This window comes from Lissotriton vulgaris, chromosome 4_1, assembly GCF_964263255.1.
Source record: "Lissotriton vulgaris chromosome 4_1, aLisVul1.2, whole genome shotgun sequence".
NCBI lineage: Eukaryota > Metazoa > Chordata > Amphibia > Caudata > Salamandridae > Lissotriton > Lissotriton vulgaris.
In genome coordinates this window covers 2,004,313,950-2,004,329,322 of record NC_141691.1, presented here as the reverse complement: position 1 = coordinate 2,004,329,322, position 15,373 = coordinate 2,004,313,950, and the positions used below count along the sequence as shown (strand labels likewise).

Here is a 15,373-nt window from a genome sequence, read left to right as displayed (position 1 = left end):
ACGGATAGCCACTCAAAGACCTAAGGAATCCAATCGCTGGTTTGGTGACGATCTAAAGGCAAAGAAGCTGACTCTTCGGCGTGCAGAAAGGCACTGGAGAATGGACTACTGCCCCTTATTAAAAAAGTCCTATTTATTTTTGCTGAATGACTATAAAAAAGCTATATTGAGCGCCAAAACAGCTCATTTCTCAGCGAAAATATTGGCAGCAGAGAACAAATCCAGGGAGATCTTCTCCATTGTCCAGGACCTGGCGTATTCAGACAGAGCTTCCCCCAAACCTCCCCCTTCCCAGTCCCTCTGCGATTCATTGAACATCTATTTTTTGGAAAAAATTGTCAATATCAGAGCTAACATTCCACCTCCTTCCCACGCTTTTGTGGAGCCCACTCCTCCGACTGTTCATTGCTTTCTTTCCTCCTTCCCTCCGCTCACTGAGGAGGCATTCCTTGCAACACTCCCCAAAATAAAATCTGGTTCCCCGGCGGATACCTGCCCTGCCTACATCCTCCAACAAATCTACTCGGTCTGCCCCAAACCACCTTTATCCCTTCTTAACAGCTCGCTGGCTCAGGGTGTAGTAATTCCAGCCTTGAAATCTGCCACCGTAGTCCCTATTCTTAAGAAGCCTGGGCTGGACCCTTCTATCCCAGCCAACTACCGCCCCATTTCCCTCCTGCCCTATCTGGGCAAGGTACTAGAGCGACACGTTACATCAGTCCTCAGTGCCCATGTGGAAGCAAATGGTGGCCTTGCGTCCAGCCAGGCGGGCTTTCGGCCTAGGCACTCCACCGAGTCCGTCGTGGTGTCGGTCCTGAACCATCTCAGGGAGGGCATGGACCATGACAACAACCAGGCCTTGGTGCTCCTCGACCTCTCCGCCGCCTTCGACACGGTTGACCATACCATCCTACTGTCCCGTGTCGGAGCGGCGGGGGTCGAGGGCCCAGCCCTGGTGTGGTTAGCGTCCTTCCTGAGGGACCGTACCCAGGCGGTTCGGCTGGGGGATTTCTCGGCCACTCAACTCCAGCTCACTTGTGGTGTCCCTCAGGGCTCTTCCCTTTCTCCCCTCCTATTCAATCTCTATATCTATCCTTTGATTTTTGCCCTTCAACAGCTGGAGGTCACTGTGTTCAACTACGCAGATGACCTCCAGCTCATCTTCAACCTTTCCTCTTCTCCTCATTCTATCTCTAACTTTCAGTCTATTATGATTTTTATCAGGGACTGGATGAACCACAATCATCTGAAGTTGAATCCTGATAAAACAGAGTTGGTCCTTACAGGTGGTTCATCCAGTCCCTGGAACTCCCCCTTCTGGCCCTCCTCTTTGGGACCCCCTCCCACACCCTCTTCCTCAGTTAAAACCCTGGGTATTAAACTCAATAACCATCTCAACCTCCACTCACAAATCAGTTCTGTCGTATCTTCTTGCTTTCTTGTTCTCCGCACCATCCGCTCTGTCTCCCGTTTCTTTTCTCCTTCTGCCCTCAGGTTAATCATGTCCGCCCTGGTTGTTTCCCGGCTGGACTACGCCAATGCCCTCTACAACGGCATCCCGGCTTACAGTCTCCAGAAGCTCCAGCTGGTTCAAAACCAGGCGGCCAGATTGATCCACGGACTTTCTCGTTTCCATCATTCCACCCCCCTGCTGAAAGCACTGCACTGGCTGCCTGTAAAGGAGCGTACCTTATTTAAGACTGGTTAAATGGTCTTCCAGGCACGCCAAGGGACTGCTCCGGCCTTCATCTCTTCTTTACTCAAAGAATACACCCCTGTTCGCGAGTTGCGGTCATCTACCCAATCACTCCTACAAGTCCCCAGATACAGACGTAAGAAATGGGGTGGATCCAATTTTTCTGTTTTGGCACCCTCCTTTTGGAACTCCCTTCCTGACCATTTACGTTCGGCTACTCACTACCCTGCCTTCCGAAAAGAGCTCAAGACTCTTCTTTTTACCCAAGCTTTCCCAATGTAATTCCTTCCCCTCCCTGTCATTTCTAGTCTTGTTTGTGTCACTGCTAAAGTTTGCCTCCATAGCGCCAAGAAACCGCATGGTGAACGTTGCGCTCAACAAATACTTTTTAAATTTTAAATTAAATTAAAATCTTTCAAGATGCCAGGAACTTACGGTCTTTGTTTGAGCTCTGAATTCTCACCCAAGGACTGTCCTAATAAAATGAAGAAACAAGGCCAGGTCTCCCCTTTTAGTTATTGAAGAAAGTTTGGTTGGGAACATAACTATCTAAGGCCTTCCTCTCCTACACCCCTTTTACAATAAACATGCCATGAGCATTTGACCCAACATGCTGAAGATTGGGGTACCATCTGCAGTTCACACCCACTCCCCTCTCCCACATTCCAAGAGAACTTGGGTGTTCGGCCTGCAACGAACACCTCACTGTTTACACCACAACGAGTTATCTATTGCCACTGGAGAAGGGAGAGCCTGCCTGGTGTGAATTATTGCCCAGGCTTCAGGCACAGGAAATACATTTTTAATATCATCTTGAGAGTATATGTAACAAACTATATGCTCATCACTGAATTTGAATTTTGATACATATCACAAGTCGATTTAGGAAATGGCTACTGAATGAATTTCTTCAGTAGCCATTTCCTAAATCGACTCAGAAAATATATTTTTAGGTCAGACTTTAGCCAAGAGCTTTTGATTTTACTAAAATTATAGGTATATTATACTTACTTAAGGGGGCTTTCAGCCACCTCTCTTTATCCATTGGTCAGTTGTGGAGTCATTCATATCTTGCTTCCACCCACTACAGCATACAGCATGTTGCAATGAGTCAGCTTATTTCAGCCACTAATTAGCTTCACTTTGAGTGACTGTTTTTTGCTCTTTCACAACGAACACATCCATACACAAGGTAGTCCCCTTCAGTAACAGCGTATTTGTTGTTTTTACTTTATAAAAATGCTTTGTGTTGCCTTTGTATTTAGAGCCTAAAGTGAAAGCAGGAACGGTCTACCAGATGTGAGCACAGGCCACATTCCACGTTTTATCACTTTCTGTCTCCAGCCAATGCTATGGTAAATTACTTCAGAAATGCATTTTGTTTATCTGACTGGTGCTATTTTACAGTATAACAGATTGCATCCATTTGAAACTGTTAAATTTTAAGTTATCCTCCTTTAACGACGCATGCAATGCACAAACCGAAAGCTTTAATATGAAACCTGTGAATTTATAAGCGGACAATTCTTCAGAGCATATTTATTCTGGGCTCAATTTCTCCGATGGCTCTTTAATAAATTTTGCCCAGGAAGAAAATCAGCCTCTATCGTGTTTAAAGGTCAATTAACTTTTTTTCTTCCTTCTTTGTTTCCTTCCTTTTATCGTGCTTTCTTTCTCTCCTGCCTTCTTTCTTTTTCCTTCATTTTCAGCTTTCTTATCTTCTTTTTCCTTCCCTTGCTTTCATGCTTTTTTCCTTCCTTCTTTCTTATTTCTATCCTTCTTCCTTTGTCTTTCCTTCCTTAATTTTTTCCTTCCTTCCTCAGGAGTCAAGAGGCTGGCATCCAATAGGAAAAAAACAGGATTTCTTTTTTTAGGTCTGTGTTAGCGAAGACCATTTGATTTTTCTAAAACTACGTGTATGACATAGTTACAGATGGGGCTTTACGGCTACACTCCATCAATTTGTCTGTGGCGGTGTCATTCACATTTTTCTTCAACCCACTCGAGCATGCATCAAGGGGCAATGTGTCAGCCCATTTCAGCCATTAATATAAACAGACAATGGTCCAAGACCCAATTTTTTCAAAAATGAAAGATCAAAGATTTAACAACTCAAGGTGTGCATAAAATTCACAACCCAAACACAATTAAATGACAAACAAAAGAATAGGCAACTGTAATAAATTCAAGCTTTTTATGCATTTGATTCATGCTTGGAATTCAGAAATATATCTACAAATGTTTACATTTTATATACAATGCCCCGTATCAAGAGCGTGCAGTAAAAGAAAGGAAAGTGTCAAAGGGCGTGATGGTGATGAGGTGAAAACGGAGGGCAGAAATCACACAGAGTGTATAAAAAGGTTATTCAGTATTGATCAGAAGAAACAGTCAACAAAGGACTAGAGCAATAAACCCTGGCCACATTAGTAAGTCAAATAAACAGTCCTTAATCATGTTCATGAGACATTAGATGTATAAATGTCTGCACTGGGGGGGAAGTAACATAAGTGGTCCAGGTATTCTTAATTATGTGTCGACGTTTCGACTCGTCTTGGGGCCTTGTGGTTAGTTAGTCCTGGGCCATGCGAGTCTTCTTCAGGACGGATATGACGGGGCAAGGGATCACGTAGATGACCCCTTCACAAGTTCGGGGGTAACTCAGTCTTTTCAGACGCGTGAAGGTGTCTTAGAGGTCCTCTTGTATTAGTTTTCATTGAGGTTCATATGTTAATCCTGAGTTCAATATTGAAATTATTTCTCCTCAGTTCAATTATAGGCACTTGTACAGCTACCAGGAAACCTCATTGGTTGTGTCTGTATGAAGGTATCAATGCCAAGAAATCCAAAGTGAAAAACGAAGTCAGGGACAGCAATTGTCAGTCCGAGCAGAGGTGTCCGATCAATGGACACACGTTCAGGAACCTCCACACCGATCATTCACATTTTTCTTCAACCCACTCGAGCATGCATCAAGGGGCAATGTGTCAGCCCATTTCAGCCATTGGCTGACTTCACGATTAGTTACGGCATACTGCCTTCTCACAATGAGCACATCCACACACAAAGTACTCCGGGAGTACTATGGTAATGTTTGCTGTTTAAGACCAAAAACATCTCTGCTATTAGTCAATGTTTTTTTTTTGTTTTTAATTGATGGACACTTGGGAGCTTCCTAAACAATACAGGGGCCAGGTTAGGCCCACTTAGAATTGTATTTTATGTCTTGAATGCTGGGCATTGTGCTGTGTAGCAGCAGTTTCGAGGAGCGATGTGAAGTCCGCGTAGAGCTTCGTCAAGCTGCGTTGATTCTGATGACTAGCTACGTCGGTTCTGATGGGGGCCACAGCTGGGTTGGCAGAGCACCTTTATCACCACTCTCAAGGGTTCAGGACTGGGGAGGCACCACTTGAGGGGTTAGATTCCCAGTAGGCGGAGTCCAGGTGCAAGGGTTCAAGGGTGTTGGCGCTCTTGGAGTCACACTGGTGATTGTAGGTTCAGGGTGCAGGTCCAGTCCTTCCATAGGAAGCTCGGAAACAGAGCAGACCTTCTTTCAAGCAGAGCGGCTGGGCAGCTCTTGCAGCAAGGCAGCAGAGCAGTCGTCCTTGCGGCAGAGTAGAAGGGCAGCAAAGCAGTACATCTGAGTCTTTCACAGGTCCAGCAGTGATCAGAAGAGTCGTGTCTGAGATTCCTAGTTTTATACTCAGTGCCTCCTTTGAAGTGGGAGAAGCTTCGGGAGCTTTCCCACTATAGGTTTGTCTGGAATTTCCTACTTCCCTGCCCTGGCCTCTGTCTGGAGGCACTATAGGCTAGTGTGAAGTCCTTTGCGAGTGTGCTGGGCCAGTGTCTTTGAAGTGCAAGCCTGGTGAGAGATCCACCCCCTCATTAAGCCAGGATTGCCTATCCTGATAACAGCCAGACCCTCTATTGTGATACTGTCTGGGAGGAATACCAAAAGGCCAGCTACATATAGTCATGTGACCCACAAAAAGGCTGAATCAACCACATGGTTAAGCCAAAAAATAATGCCATCTTTTTAAAAGCAAAAGGCTCACTGTACCACTAGATTCAAGCTAGCCTGCCTGATAAAGGGCGATGCCCCAAAACCGGTCCTCGGAAGCTTGTTTCCGGTCCGGGAGGACCTGGCTTGGCAGTTCGGGCTGAACTGTTCCCATGAGGCACAGGGGTAAGACTGATTTGCATATGGTTGGGTCTAATCTGGGGTGACATGGTGAGCAAAAGAATGATGGATTTAACCCAGATCTCTTGACTGGGGGTGAAGCACAAGTTACTACTTGTGTCACAATAGATCTGTAAGAGACATTAGTTAGTGATAGATTCCTTACCTTAGAATAATCCCTAGGCGTCAAACTGGATCCGGAAAAGTTTCTGCTTAGCAGTACCCCTGCACGCCAGTAGGTGGCGACCTGCGGCTCCGTGGCAGTCACTGGCGTCGTCAGCGCTGAGATAACATCACGGAGAGTACTTAGGCGCCACCCATGCACGCTGACGTCAGTTCTGTACATGACTTTCCACGTGGAAACGTAGAGCCATGCAAGAAACGGACCTTTGGTGCATAAAACTAGGGCCCTAAAAAGGGATGACCTTAACCCTAGTAATCAGTTCACAGAATGGGGAAAATGGATGGGGCGGTAAGGAATCTATCACTAACTAATGTCTCTTACAGATATATCATTACACAAGTAGTAACTTGTGCGTCTGAAAGAGACACGTTAGTGATAGATTCCTTTCCTTAGAATAGATACCCCAGCAATACCAACCCCGGTGGTGGGTCTGCGAAAAGGATTACACCAGAAAGTCACGGAGAACAGAACGGCCAAAGAGGCCGTCTCTCCGGACTGGACTGTCAAGGCAGTAATGCTTGGTAAACGTGTGCAGCGAGGCCCACATAGCTGCCTGACAAATGGCCTGCAAGGGAACGCTCTGTCCCAAGGCAGTAGTGGCTGCAGTTGCCCTGGTCGAATGGGCACGCAACCCCACAGGAGGCTCCTTCATGGCCAAAGAGTAACATGCTTTGATGCACAAAACGGCCCACGAGAGATGGTGCGTTTATGCCCGACCTTTCTTGGCGCCCATTTAACCAACAAAGAGTTGATCATCCACCCGGAACTGTAGTGTACGCTGCAGATACAACGCAAGCGCACGTTTTGGGTCCAGACGGTGGAGCCTCTCCTCTTCCTTGGAAGAATGCGAAGGCGGAAAGAAGGTGGGCAAAGTGATGGTCTGCACGATGTGGAAGGGTGTGACAACGGGTCCTTAAAACCACCTTGTTCCGATGAACAGAAAGGAAAGGAGGTTCAGAAGAAAGAGCCTGGAGCTAACTCACTCTTCTGGCACAGGGGATGGCAACCAGGAAATCAGTCTTTAACCCCTTGAATGCTGGGGCTATTCCCCTGCTGTGCTGGGGGGCGGGGGCGCACACAGCACCCCCATGCTCATGACGAGCTGAGCTCGTCATGAGCCACGGTGCTCCGGTGCTCATGACGAGCTGAGCTCGTCACGACCATTTAATGGAACGCTCAGCACAGCAGGGGAATTAGCCCAGCGTGCGAGCGATCCACGGGCCAGGACGAGCTCAGCTCGTCATGAGCACTGGAGCCCCGTGGCTCATGACGAGCTGAGCTTGTCATGAGCATGGGAGGGGTTAAGGTGATAAGACGTAAAGGACAGTTATGAAGAGGCTCAAAAGGAGCACACATCAGAAAAGTCAAGACAAGATTTAGGTCCCATTGAGGCATTATGCATGGCACGGGAGGAAACGTGTAATTCCCTTGAGAGAGCAGTTAACAAATGGGGACTTAAAAAGAGAAGGCTGATCAGGAAGCCGCAAGAAGGCGGAAATGGCAGAGAGATAGCCTTTGATTGTGCCCAGAGCAGGGCCCTGCTGGGCCAAAGAGAGGAGAAATAGAAGGACCTCAGAAAGAGGAGCCGAGAGGGGGTCCAAAGCCTTTGCAGTGCACCACTCCACAAATTTGTTCCATCGGCAGGCATATACCGTTTTAGTGGAGAAACGCCTGGCTGTCAGAATGACATTACAGACCTCAGGAGGAAGGTCGAAAGCTGTCAACTGTCGCTGCTCAATCTCCAAGCATGGAGGTGGAGCCTGGACAGGTTCGGGTGGGGGACCGTCCCCTGCTGCTGCGACAGAAGATCCTCCTGAAGAGGCAGATGGATCGGGGGATCGTTGCTCATACTGAGTAGCTCGGGATACCATACTCTTCGAGCCCAGTCCAGAGGCTCAAGGATGACTTGGGCCCGGTCGTGCCTGATCTTCAGCACTCTGGGCAGAAGTGGTATTGGCGGAAAAGCGTACAACAGACCGCAACTCCACTCGAGGCGAACAGCGTCTCCAAGCGAGTGCTGCCTTGGAAATTCCAACGAGCAGAATTGATTGCGTGTTCTCCTCGGTGGTGAATAGATCTAACCAAGGCTCTCCCCACTGCAGAAAGAGACCTTGCGCCTCGTCCGAGTTCAGACGCCATTCGTGATCCATCATGCACCGGCGGCTGAGTTTGTCCGCCTTGGCATTCAGGGAACCTGCCAGGTGTTGAACCACCATGCCTTGATATTCCAGCCATGTCCAGAGGTGCAGAGTCTCCTGACATAGGGTCCACGACCCCACTCCACCCTGTTTGTTGAGATACCACATGGCGGTGGTCTGAACACCTGCAATACACTTCCCCGGCCAGAGGGAAGGAATGCCTTCAGCGCCAAGTCGGATCGCCCGCAGCTCCAAAAGGTTGATATGGAGCCAGGACTCCGCCGGAGACCAGAGACCTCTGATCTCCGCCTCTCACAAGTGGCCTCCCCATCCCAGGAGGGATGCATCCGTCACCACTGTGTGCTCTGGTTGGGAAGGGATAGGGATCTGCCACTGACCCAATCGCGATTCGTGAGCCACCACTGCAACTGTTGTGCAGTGCCCTTCGAGATCTGGACATGATCGGACAGGTTGCCCTGATGCTGTGCCCACTGGAACTTCAGGTCCCACTGCAGAGCCTGTATATGCCATCTGGCATGTTGCACTAACAGGATGCAGGAGGCCATCAGGCCCAAGAGCCGGAGGGTCATCCTGACTGAAACCCGGGATAGAGGCTGAAAGATCGGAATAATAGCCTGAATATCCCGGACCCGCTGCTCGGGAGGATAGACCCAAAACTGTGTCCGATGAAGGGGAGCTTCTGAGAGGGAGTCGGGTGCGACTTCAGTACATTGAGGGGAAAACCCCAGCAAGTGCAGGAGGTCGACCGTAGTCTGAGGTGGTTGACGACTGCCTGGGGCGAGCCCACCTTCAACAACCAGTCGTCGAGGTAGGGGAAGACTGACATCCCTGACCTGCACAGATGAGCTGCGACCACCGCCATCACGTACGTGAACACCAGAGGGGCAATTCTAAGGCCGAAGGGGAGCACGATAAACTGAAAATGCTCCTGGCCTACCGCAGGTACGCCGGTGGGCCGGCAGGAGGGGGATGTGAAAATATGCGTCCTGCAAGTCCAACGCTACCATCCAGTCTCCAGGGTCGAGGGCAGTCAAGACCTGAGCCAGAGTGAGCATCTTGAAATTCTCGTTCCAGAGGAACCGACTGACACCCCGAAGGTCCAAGATGGGGTGCAGGTCCCCCTTGGGGACCAGAAAGTAGTGCGAATAACTACTACTTCTGGCCCAGGAACGTGCTCAATTGCCCCCTTGGCCAGGAGGGTCGAGACTTCCTGGCAGAGGAGAGTCAAATGATCATCCGACATGCGGTGGTGCCGGGGCGGCATGGCAGGAGTGGAGAACAAAAGGGGGAGCGCATAACCGCGTTCGATTATCTGCAGCACCCATTTGTCCGATGTGATTTCGCGCCAGTGGCGGATATGGAGATGAATCCTGCCACCCACCGGTGTGGGGTGCCCCATGAAGCTCGGATTATGAAGGTTTTGAAGCAGAAGCAGCGGGAGTGTTAGTGGACTGACCCACACGCAGGTTACCAGACCCCCCCCTGCTGAACCCTCGTCCGCGGCCTCGCTGGGGCTGGTTCTGCACAGGCTTGCTGGAAGAGCGCACCTGGGTACCCCTGCCCTGGCCACGAAAGGAACGAAACCCCTTGCGTGGCACGGGGTTTTGAGGAGAGGCCCAAGGATTTGGCCGTGGCACGAGAGTCCTTAAAGTGCTCCAAGGCAGTGTCAGTCTTATCACCAAAGAGGCGGGAGCCATCAAAGGGCGAGCTCTGGACATCGGGTGAGAATCCAGTGGAAAGCAACCAGGCGTGGCGCCGCAATGCCACAGTCATGGAAATTGCCCTGCCCAATGAATCATTGGTGTCCAAACCACACCTGATGGCAAACTTTGCCACATCCTTGCCCTCCGCAATTGCTTGGGAAAGGACAGCCTGGACCTCCTCAGAGCACTGAGGCAGGACCTCTTCTACTGCTTCTACTGAATCCCACACTGCGTGGGATTAACGGCCCAATAAGCAGGCGGTATTAACCGACCGCAGCCCCAAGCTGGCCGAGGAGGACAACCTCTTGCCATATTGGTCCAGCCTCTTGGAGTCCTTATCCGGCAGAGCCATGGGAAAGGCACTGTGCGACGTTGAGGCCTGAATGACCAGGCTCTCTGCCGTGGAGTGAGTGGTCAAGAAGGCGGGATCACCAGGTGCTGGGCGATGACGCCGAACCACATTCTTATCCACCGGTGCCCCAGAGGCTGGCCGCATCCAAGTACCCAAAAGGAATTTGGCAAGGGCCTCACTGAATGGAAGCAGAGGCTCCGACGACGTAGACACCGCCTGAAGCACCCCGGAAGGAGGTTGGTCTTAGGGGCCACCGTAGGGAGGTCGAGATGGAGAGGCTCCGAGGCCCGACACCGAACCATAGTGTAAGAAGCGCCTTCCTCCATAGTAGGTGGAGGAGAGGCAAATCCTGGGTCGAAAGACACATCAAGCTCGCCCGCATCTTGGAGGTCATCCACCCAATCCTGCTCGGAGTCATACTGCAACGCAAGGGGGTCTTCTGAGACATCCCAGTCCTCGTCTGGCTCCGAAGTAAAAGGAGCCGGCTGCGGCAGCCGGGGCTGGACCAGAGCCACATCCCAATGCGGGTTCCCAGGCCGGGACGAAATGGTCCGAGAACCGTGGCAGGGGTGGGATAAACGGCACCCAGTGTGGCGCCTGTGGCGGTGCTGGGGTCAGAGTCAAGGGGCGGCGCTGGAGCCGGAGTCATGGGCCGCGCCGGAGCCAGCAGCGCTGCACCTTGTGGCGCCATGGCCGGAGTCGAGGGTGCTGGATCCAGTGGCTCCAGGGCTGGCGCCAAAGGCGGTGCTGCCGGGCCAACAGGATCTGCACACGGGACAGCAGGGCCTGAACTCACGCAGGCGGGAGCCCGGGTTCTTTAAAGGCGGTCCAAGGCTGCAAGGAGCTCTTGCATCTGTTCGGGAGTCGCTGACGGACCCGGGTATAGCGGGTAGGTCGCAGGACTCCTTGGCTCCAGATGAGCCGCAGGGGCGAGGCCCCTGTCCCCCTCGTCTGCCTCCGAGGAGCGACGGGGGAATGTCTGAGAGCGAACACGCTTCTTCGACTTCTTTCGACTTCGACGCTTACCGGAATCCGAAGGTGAAGACTTGGACTCTGAGGAGCCACGTCTCCGGTCTAGCGAACAGCCCCTAGACCCGTAGTGGCGATGAGAGGAGTGCCGGGCCTCCAGAAACTTCTGACACCACTCCCGCAAAGCCTTCGGGGCCATGGCTCGACAGTCCCAGGAATCATGATTGGTCTCCAGACAGTAGAGGCAGACATTGTGGGGGTCCGCCAATGACATATTACCGTAGCCATGTGAATTTCACTTCACATGGCTAAAAAGCTGTTGTGCCACTGTTTCACAAGCCTGGCGAGTTGACAAACCACCATTAGCTTGCCTTTACACCATCTTACTGCTACACACAATCCTTTCATCCTACTCAAAAGGCAGCGGGTTACGCTTACTATGCTCGCAAGCTTTCATCAATGTTAAAGAGCGAGGCATCCTCTAGCTCTACCCACCCTGCTGATCTACTTTGGGTACTATACAGACAGTCTCACCTTCATGCCAGGGCCGTGCTCAGTCCAGTCCAGGGAGGGAATGTTATCTGAATGAACAGCAGATTTGAATAGGTGTGCCAACTTCTGTTCTTTCATGATCCACAAGATGAAATTATTTCACTCATTTATTTGCTCTACAGAGAAAATGATCATCTAGACACCATAGTTGAGGTTTCCTTCACTTGGTCGTTTATATGCTTACCTCAAGCGTGCATAACTGGAACCATAGCTGACGTTTTACATAACAGCCCAATAGACAGCCCACTTTGATAATTTATATACTCATACATAAAGTGTCCTGTAGGTCTGTGTCTTTTTCCTTTCCAGGTGCAGTAACCTGTTTTTGGTAAGCCTCCTAAACCAGGAGTAACAGGGACTGGGCATTTGCTCTCCCTTTGCACTTTCACATTTTTACTTCTTTTCACTTTCACGCCCCTAGGTAAGGGTGAGCCTTAGAGTGCTCATACCGCCAGGGTTTAGCACAATTAATAGTCCAGATGAATGCCTGGTAAACTAACACCGTTTCAGAGGCAGAAACATGTTGACTTAATTCCTGACACAAACTAATTTTTAACTGTGTACTAGTGATCTATAAATAAAGTTTTTTTGATACATCTGAGATACTTTTATCTTTATTCTCACTGAAAGCCTTTACACAACTAACCTGCTCCGCAGTAATTCTGGCGTCGCAACACACTAAAGAGGCACTCGGCCTCTTTAGTGGGGCCCGATGATGAAGCATGTCACCGACCAGGTCGGTGAGTGAGGGCTTTCTAAGCTAACCTAAGTCAGGTCAGTTTCAACCTGTTGCTCCATTTTGTGGTTTAATCTTATTCCACTGACCCTCTTCTTTTGTTTGAGTGAGTGGAAATCTGCAGCAATTAAACTACCACCCTGCAACAAGCTAATTGGAAACAATGTGTTCCTATCTGCATCAAAGCCTGGGCTGATATTCCCACTTTATCAACTTGAAACTGTGCAGTAATCAACTGTGACTGACCACTGCCCCGGCCAATGTCTTCAACAGATACCTCTATGAATACCTCGAGGGCCACAAACTCCTTGACTGTACTCAGTCTGGATTGAGACCCAACCATAATACAGAAACTGCCCTACTTGCAGCCACGGATGACAGGCACACTGCTCTTGACAGAGGAGACACAGCAGCCCTCATTCTCAGGGACCTCTCTGCAGCATTTAACACATTTCCCTCCTCATCAAGGTCAATACAACATCGGAATCCAAGGACATGCTCTCATATGGATCTGCTCCTTCCCAACTGGAAGGACCCAGTCAGTCAGCCTGGCACTGTACACCATGGACACCTGCAGCCTTATCTGTGGAGTTACATAAGGCTCCTCCCCAAACCTCTTCTATGCATGCATGTATGCATAGAAGAGGTTTGGGGAGGAGCCAGCTTTATCCACTCCCAAAACATTATTGTCCTATCCTATGCAGAAAACACTCAACTCATCCTCTCCCTCGCGAACAAAACACCCAGTACCAGGATCAAGTTCAATGCCTGAATGACTGGCATTGCCCACTGGATGAAGACCACCTTTCAGATGAACAACAAGACTAACATTGTGATCTTCTGGAACAGCACTTCACCATGGGACTCCGCCTGGTGGCCAACAGAGCTAGGTCCGAGACCCACTCCCACAACACACGCCAAGAACCTCAGGATCATCATAGACAACAAACTCAACATGGCCATCCAAGGCAACATATCATGCTTCCATACCCAGGGGATGCAGACGAAGATTGTCAAAGAGCTCCCAATCAGCACCAAGAAAACTGCCACATGTGCCCTCATCACAAGCAAGCTAGACTATGAGAGAACTTTCTATGCCGGGGTCAACAAAACAAAAACTCACCAGAAGATTGTAGACCATTCAGAACTTGGCCAGAATCACTCTGAACCTCCCGCATTGGCTCACATCACCCCACATTTTTAAGAGCTTCACTTGCTCCCCCTTACACAAACAAGCACAATGTAAACTCCTCACAGACCATTTCAAGGCATTACATATCACTAGTGTACGTCAACAATCGCATCTGCCTTTATAAACCATCCAGACATCTCTGCTCGTCCAGACTCCTACTTGCACACATCCCACGCACACAGGAAACTAGATCTGGTGGCTGCACCTTCTACAGCGCTCGTAAAGCGTGGAATGACATGCAATACACAAAAAAGACTCCTCCTCACCAGGGCCGGACTGAGAACCAAAACCGGCCCTGGACAAGTGCTCGGTCGGCCCCCTGGGGGTACGACCGAGCTCTTTGGCGGGGCCGGTTTTCTGCCGATTTTCTTACAGGGACGATTTTGCAGCTATGCTGCAAAAACGGCCCTGTAACAAAAACGGCCCCCAGGGCCCAAAACCAGCCCCCACCCTTGCGGCGCACCGGGGGATTGCCCGGTGCCCGCAACGGCCAGTCCGGGCCTGCTCCTCACTTCTTGAATTCTGCAAGAAGCCGAAGACCTGGCTTTTCAAGTAATCCCACTAGGCCCTAGATTTGGCTAGATTCAGTGCCAGGATAACCTCTCGGGTGATAGCGCGCTCAACGAATGAGCATACCATCAGTGGTGCAGCAGATTCAGAACTTGCCTAAAACAGGTCAACCGCACTTTAACAGATACCTAGTCCAGCTTAGAGGCATCCTGCACAGACCCAACCCGATATCTTACCCCCAAAGCAATCCTGCATATCACCGTTACAGGTGGTCTACTAGTATCCAGTAAGCAAGATATTGGGCACTACAAGTTATTTATTGGATCCCTAGGGCCTCTACAGAAAGGACTGTTTGCATGGTAATCAGATTTTATGCCCTCAAACAATCACCAACACATTTTGAAGAGGATCCATTTAAAACATGTCCAGCTCCAACTTGTTTGACTGAAATTCAAGAATGAACTGTGCTCAAGCTGGACATTAGTGAGCCAGACAGAAGTGGAAGCAAGCAGTAGTATTCTCGTATAATATCACCTAGGTTTGAGGCTAATGAACAACCAGAACTAGAGAAACTACTAAACCTGACACTATCACATCATAGTCTAAGTTTTAGATAGTGAAAATAGGCAAAGAAAAAACTCGGTAACAAAAATCGACATACTATAAAGCAGGTAGATCTGTAAAAACTCAACCTACAAGGGTCTGTAGAGAATTTCTGCTGTAAACCTGAAACAGGGCATTTTTGAGAGCCAACATCTTGGCATTCAGGAAGAAAGACACAGGCACTCTCAAAAACAGACATAACTGGACCACCATAAACGAACATGTGACCCAACGCAGCTAGAACTTTAATAGACGCCAGCAGTCCATAAATCGATATAAGGCAGTGAAAAATGTGGAACATGCACACTATTGAAAAGAGATAGCTACCCTGTTGAATAAAGGAGTTACATTCACCAAGTTTTGGGTTGTTCCGATCATCGAGTAAGACTCAATCTCATTTTGACCATAAACAGATACACAATGACTGTTTTATCAACTGTTATAAGCACTTTTCTTCTAAATGGCGATGAGTCAATGCCTATTTCCTACCACTTTCACTTTATCAACTAATTGCTTTGATGCTGTCCTCTGAAAAGT

General features: G+C 49.5%; 1 protein-coding gene across 1 annotated transcript in view; it reads right to left on the bottom strand.

Annotated features, from left to right (window-relative positions):
- GFUS (GDP-L-fucose synthase) overlaps positions 1–15,373 on the bottom strand; it is a 128,336-nt gene that overhangs the window by 18,007 nt on the left and 94,956 nt on the right. The window lies entirely within an intron of this gene.